Source organism: Cebus imitator, unplaced genomic scaffold (assembly GCF_001604975.1).
Source record: "Cebus imitator isolate Cc_AM_T3 unplaced genomic scaffold, Cebus_imitator-1.0 Scaffold2, whole genome shotgun sequence".
In the NCBI taxonomy this organism is placed as follows: Eukaryota; Metazoa; Chordata; class Mammalia; order Primates; family Cebidae; genus Cebus; species Cebus imitator.
The window spans coordinates 10,506,223-10,511,662 of NW_016107317.1; the positions used below are offsets into that span (position 1 = coordinate 10,506,223).

Sequence of the window (5,440 nt, forward strand, 5' to 3'; positions counted from 1 at the left end):
GGCTCCGGGGCGCCGACAAAGCAGCCGCGCGGGGCAAAGCAGCGGCGCTGGCCGGCGCTGGCCGGCACAGCCGCGCTGGCCGAAACAGCTGCGCTGGTGACCGTGGAGCACCTCTGCCCGGGAATTTCCTAGTCTGTGGGCAATAAAAACACGGCGTCCACTCACCCTCTGCGCTTTCACTGGGAGCTGCAATCCTGAGCTGTTCCTAAACGGCCATCTTGGATCCACCCCCTGCCATTTTGTTTTTCAAGATGAAAAGTAGATAAAGGCATGGTGATTGCCTTAGTAGAACAGAAATAGCTAAAATTCAGTCTCTACAGCTGGAGATTTTATCTAGATATATGTAAAAAAAAATTCATTCCGGAATCTTCTCCAAAGAGTTCCACAGAAAGTGAAGATGAGACATGAAGCAGAAAAGGACTGGCTTCAAATCTGTATGGGATTAGATGCACAGGTCCTACTGACTATTTCTTCTCCCCCATCCCCAAAACATGGATGGTTCATTCTTTGGAGAAAATAAACCAGAGAACCTCCTAGACGTGGAAATGCGGAACCCAGCAATGGTCAAGAGAGAGGGTAAGGATGATCTAAGAGACTAAAACTGGGAGGTTGAGTGAAAGCCTACAAATCAAAAGATGAGACCCCACCACTGTCACCCCCCTTCAGAACACTGGCAACAAAGCTGATAACTGCAAGGTAATAAATTGGAGAACTATTCTATGAATAAACAAAACTAAATAAACCTACATACTTAAAAAGTCATTTTTACTAATATTTGTGGCCCAACTAACAGAAAAGGTAACTGTCTGTCCTATTGTCACAGGATCTCTGAGGCATCACTTTTCTGGCTGGAAACCTCTGTGCAGCTGCTACAGCACAGCAGGCAGCTCCAGGTGCTGGCATGGGCACCGGCTCTCTGTGAGGCTACAGCTGAACCAGACAAAACATAAGCAACTTCCATGGCTGGCACCAGGGAGCATGGTGGTGCCTGGAAGACTCCTTCCTTGGAGACACCAGGGTCCCAAGGAAGGAGTCACAGCCCTGGCTCAGGGAGCTCCCAGGCCTGGGCTCCCCAAAGGACCACAACTCTTCTCTCCTCTTCACCTGCAACATGGCAAGCAAGGGGCATGTCTCAGCCCTGTTTGCATTATAGCTCTTTTAACCTCACCATTCATGATTTCTTGTCCAGCAACCAGGAAGAATGATGTAGTCAGAGAAGTGGAAGATGAGGAAGAGGAGCTTTATTGAGCAACAGAAGAGCTCAAAAGGGACCCAGAGTGGTAGCTCCTTTCCACAGCCAAGGTGTCCCAACAAGTGTTCAGTTCCTAGCAGAGAGGGTAGCTCTTTGTCTCTCTGTCATCTACTCTACTCTGGCTGAGGCTGGGGCTTCTATGGGCAGCAGAGGGGAGGAAATGCCTGCCAATTAGTCCATGGGCAGTCCAGAAAGGGCAGCACACTCCAATCTGTGGGACTGGGAGCCTGGTACCCAGCATTCAGGCCCTCACTGGGGACCCACCCCTTTCCCACCAGAAGCCTGTCTGTTTCCTGCTGCTGTCCATGGCACCCAGGCTGCTCACACCAATAGGCACCAGCAAGACTGCTCCCAGCCACCTTCAGTGACCCCCTCAGCTTTCCTGCCCTCAGGCTTGTCTGCATTCAAAGTCTGGAGGGGGCTGAGGCAGCAGGGCCTGTTATGTCAGCACTTCCCTCAGCACAGGCATACCCAGCTAGACTGTGACAGTACTAGACTCAGTCCCAACCCTGCTCCAAGATCAGAGAGGGCGCTGGGAGTGCAGAAAGGCCAGGCAGCAGGAGAAGGCACCTCGGAGCCTGCAAGGGCAATCAGGGCCTTCCAGGGCCCCCAAGAGTGCAAAGAGTCCCAGTCCACAACCCAGACTTGGGAAGGCATGCAGCCTCAGCCACACCCCCTCACAGCCTTGGGTAGGCACTCCAGGTCCTGGCTGTGCCACAGCTGGCATCCGGGGCAGGGGTCACATTGCCATGAACGCTCCGATTTTCCCAGCCGAGCCCCACAGCAGTAGCCCCCAGAGCCGTGGGCTGCAGGAGGGCTGTCTGCCTCTTCCCTGAGACCTCCCAGCAGCCACTGGTGTGACAGCAGTGGCTGCACCAGGCAGCCTACAGCTGCCATCACTGTCATCTACAATAATGCTCTGAACTTAGCTCCCGGCAGCTCTATGATATCTCACTCTTAACTGTTTGTGGAGAGACAAAACCTCCAGACATAGGAGGAAAGCTTCAAATGTAAAAAATGTATAGACATTAAAAACTAAAACTTAACGGAACCCCAAACATTTAAGGAAAAAGGGTGAAACACAAAAATAAAACCGTGATAAACATCAACCTGGCATTTCGAAGCCATACCAAGACGGACGCTGCGTGGCCCGGCAGCAGCTCCGGTGGTGATTCCTGCTCGGGCCTGATGCCAAGGCCCAGACAGACCACGAGGGTGACGCTGGGCCAGAAACTTCTACAGCTGTTGAGAAAAAGGAGAAGCCGCTTCCAAGACTTAATATCCATTCTGGATTCTGCTTTTGGGCACCCATTGTTGTGACCTATTATGCTGACTTCTTTAAAACCTTCAAAGAAAGCTTTCACACTAGCAGCTGGTTTCTCTGTGGCAGTGCCTTGTTGCTTGTCAGCTTACCAGTTGCGTTTTACTGCATAGTCTCTCTGGAATGGCATTGTGGAACTGGAGAATATGATGTCAAGTATCCAGCCTGGATACCCATTACCACTACCGCCTTTATTGCAGCAGGAATTTCCTGCAACATTACTTTATGGCATGTGTGGTCATTTTTCACTCCGTCATGTCGTTTACCCAGTTTATGGGGATTATAATGTTTATCTCACTCCTTGGATGATTTCTGGAGGGTCTTCTATGTTGACCAGGTTAACTTTGAACTTCTGGGATCAAGTGGTCCTCCTGCCTCAGCCTTCAAAGTAGTTGGGACTGCAGGCCCACACCACCATACCTGACTAGGCATGTAAATTTGAAGTGAATAAACATCCAGCTAGCTGAAAGCATGGCAGACCCTAACAGAAAAGCAACTACGTTGTGTGTTTTTGCAACTATGAAGTGAATGGTTTCCTGGGAAAAACTGTGACTTTGTATAACTGTTGTTAAAACCAGAGTAAATTACAATTCACTTGCAAAAACAAACAAAACAAAAACAAAATCAACCTATATGCATAAGAAAAGATACTGCAACCATGAAATACAAAAACAGAATCTGTGTCGGGGGACACAGGGAGTGGGGAAAAAAACTCAGAGACGTTTTTTATTTATTATGGAAATTTTTAAATACTACAGAAGAAAAATCAATGGGAAGTTCAGAATATAATGAGATATTTCCCAGAAAGTAGAACACAAAGACAAAAAAAATGGGAAATGGAAAGAAAAAGAAATAAAATTAGAAGGTTAAGCTAAGAAGTTCAATACCTGACTAGTAGGAATGCTAGAAAAAGAAATAAGAGAAAACAAGACAAAGAATGTGTATGAGAGAATAATAATTATATTTTTAAATATATAGTTTTTTTTTTTTTATTAAGTAGACTATTTTCCAGAACAGCTTTAGGTTCACAGTAAAATTGAGCATAGAATACAGAGATTTCCCACATACTCCCTCCTCCCCTACATACACACATATACATACTCCCCTACTAACAACATTCCCCACCAGAGTGGTACATTTATTACAATCAATGAATCTATATTGTCACCCAAGGTCCATATTTTATATTAGGCTTTAAATTTGGTTGTGTACATTCTATGGGTTTTGAACAATGTCTGACATGAATTCACTATGATAGCAACATATAGTTTCACTGCCCTAAACATCCTCTCTTCTCTCTCTATTCACCCTATGCTCCCCACTAACTCCTCACAACCACTGATCATGTTACTGTCTTCACGGTTTTTCCTTTTACGGAATGCCATATCATTAGAATCATACAGTATGCCTCGTCAGATTGACTTCTTTCACTTGGTAATATGCATCTAAGATTCCTCCATGTCTTTTCATGGTTTGATAGCTTATTTCATCTTAAGCACTCAATACTATTGCATTGTCTAGATGTACAACATGTTATTTACCCATTCACCTACTGAAAGATATCTTGGTTGCATCCAAGTATTGGCAATTATGAATGAAGCATCAATAAAAATCTTCAACTACTTTTGGCAAATACCAAGGACAGTGATTGCTATATTGTACAGTAAAAGTATGTTTTGTTTGCTAAGAAACTGCCCTACTGCCTTCCAAAGTGGCTGTACCATTTTGTGTTACCACCAGCAATGAATGAGAGTTCCTGTTGCTCCACATCTTTACCAGCATTTGGTGTTGTCAGTGTTCTGGATTTTGGCCATTTAAATAAGTGCGTAGCAGTGTCCATTGTTGTTTTAACTTGCATTTCCCTGATGACATATGATGTGCTGCATCACTTCACATGCATATTTGCCATCTGTATGTCTTCTTTGATGATGAGTCTGTTAATTTCTTTGGTCCATTTTTAGGCTGAGGTGTTTGTTTTTTATTGCTGAGTTTAAAATTTATCTGTATATTTTGAATAACAGTCCTTTATCAAAGATGTCTTTTGCAAATATTTTCTTCCAGCCTATGACTTGTCTTCTTATTTTCTTGGCAGTCCCTTTCATGGAGCAGAAGTTTTTAATTTTACTAAAATTCAGCTTACCAATTCCTTCATTTATGGATCATGCCATTGGTGGTGTATCTAAAAAAACAAATTATTGCCAAACTCAAGGTCATGTAGATTGCCTCCTATATTAATCTTCTAGGAGTTTTATAGTTTTGCATTTTACTTTTAGGTATATGATCGCTTTTGAGTTTATTTTATGGTGTAAGAATTGTGTCTAGATCCTTTCTTTTTTTTTTTTTTTTTTTTGTTAATGTTAATCTTAGCTGTTTTTATTCATTGCTTTCCAACAGTATTTTATTTTTTAATTTTTATTTCCACTTTCCAAAACAATTTTAATATTTAATTCTATCAACCTGTCTGTAGTTTCACATAACTATGCTCACTTCCTTCACNTTGCGTATGAATGCCCATTGTTCTGGCATCATTTGTTGAAAAGACTATCTGTGCTCCACTGTATTGCCTTTGCTATTGTCAAAGATTGGTTGACTGTATTATGTGGGTCTATTACTGGGCTCTCTATATGAACATTGAATATCTCTCCACTTATTTAGTTCTTCTGTGATTTCTTTCATCAGAGTTTTAGAGTTTTTGTTCATATTTTGTTAGATTTATACCTAAGTATTTCATTTACTTGCATGCAAATGTAAATGGCATTGTGTTTTTATTTTAAATTCCACCTGTTAATTGCTAGTATATAAGAAAGCAATTAACTTTTGAATATGAACCTTCTATCATGCAACCTTTCATCACTCAGTTCTAGGAT

General features: G+C 43.0%; 1 pseudogene; it reads left to right on the forward strand.

Annotated features, from left to right (window-relative positions):
* Positions 1 to 4,181, forward strand: part of LOC108303695 — a 43,950-nt pseudogene extending 39,769 nt beyond the window's left edge.
* Positions 4,182 to 5,440: the final 1,259 nt, after the last annotated feature.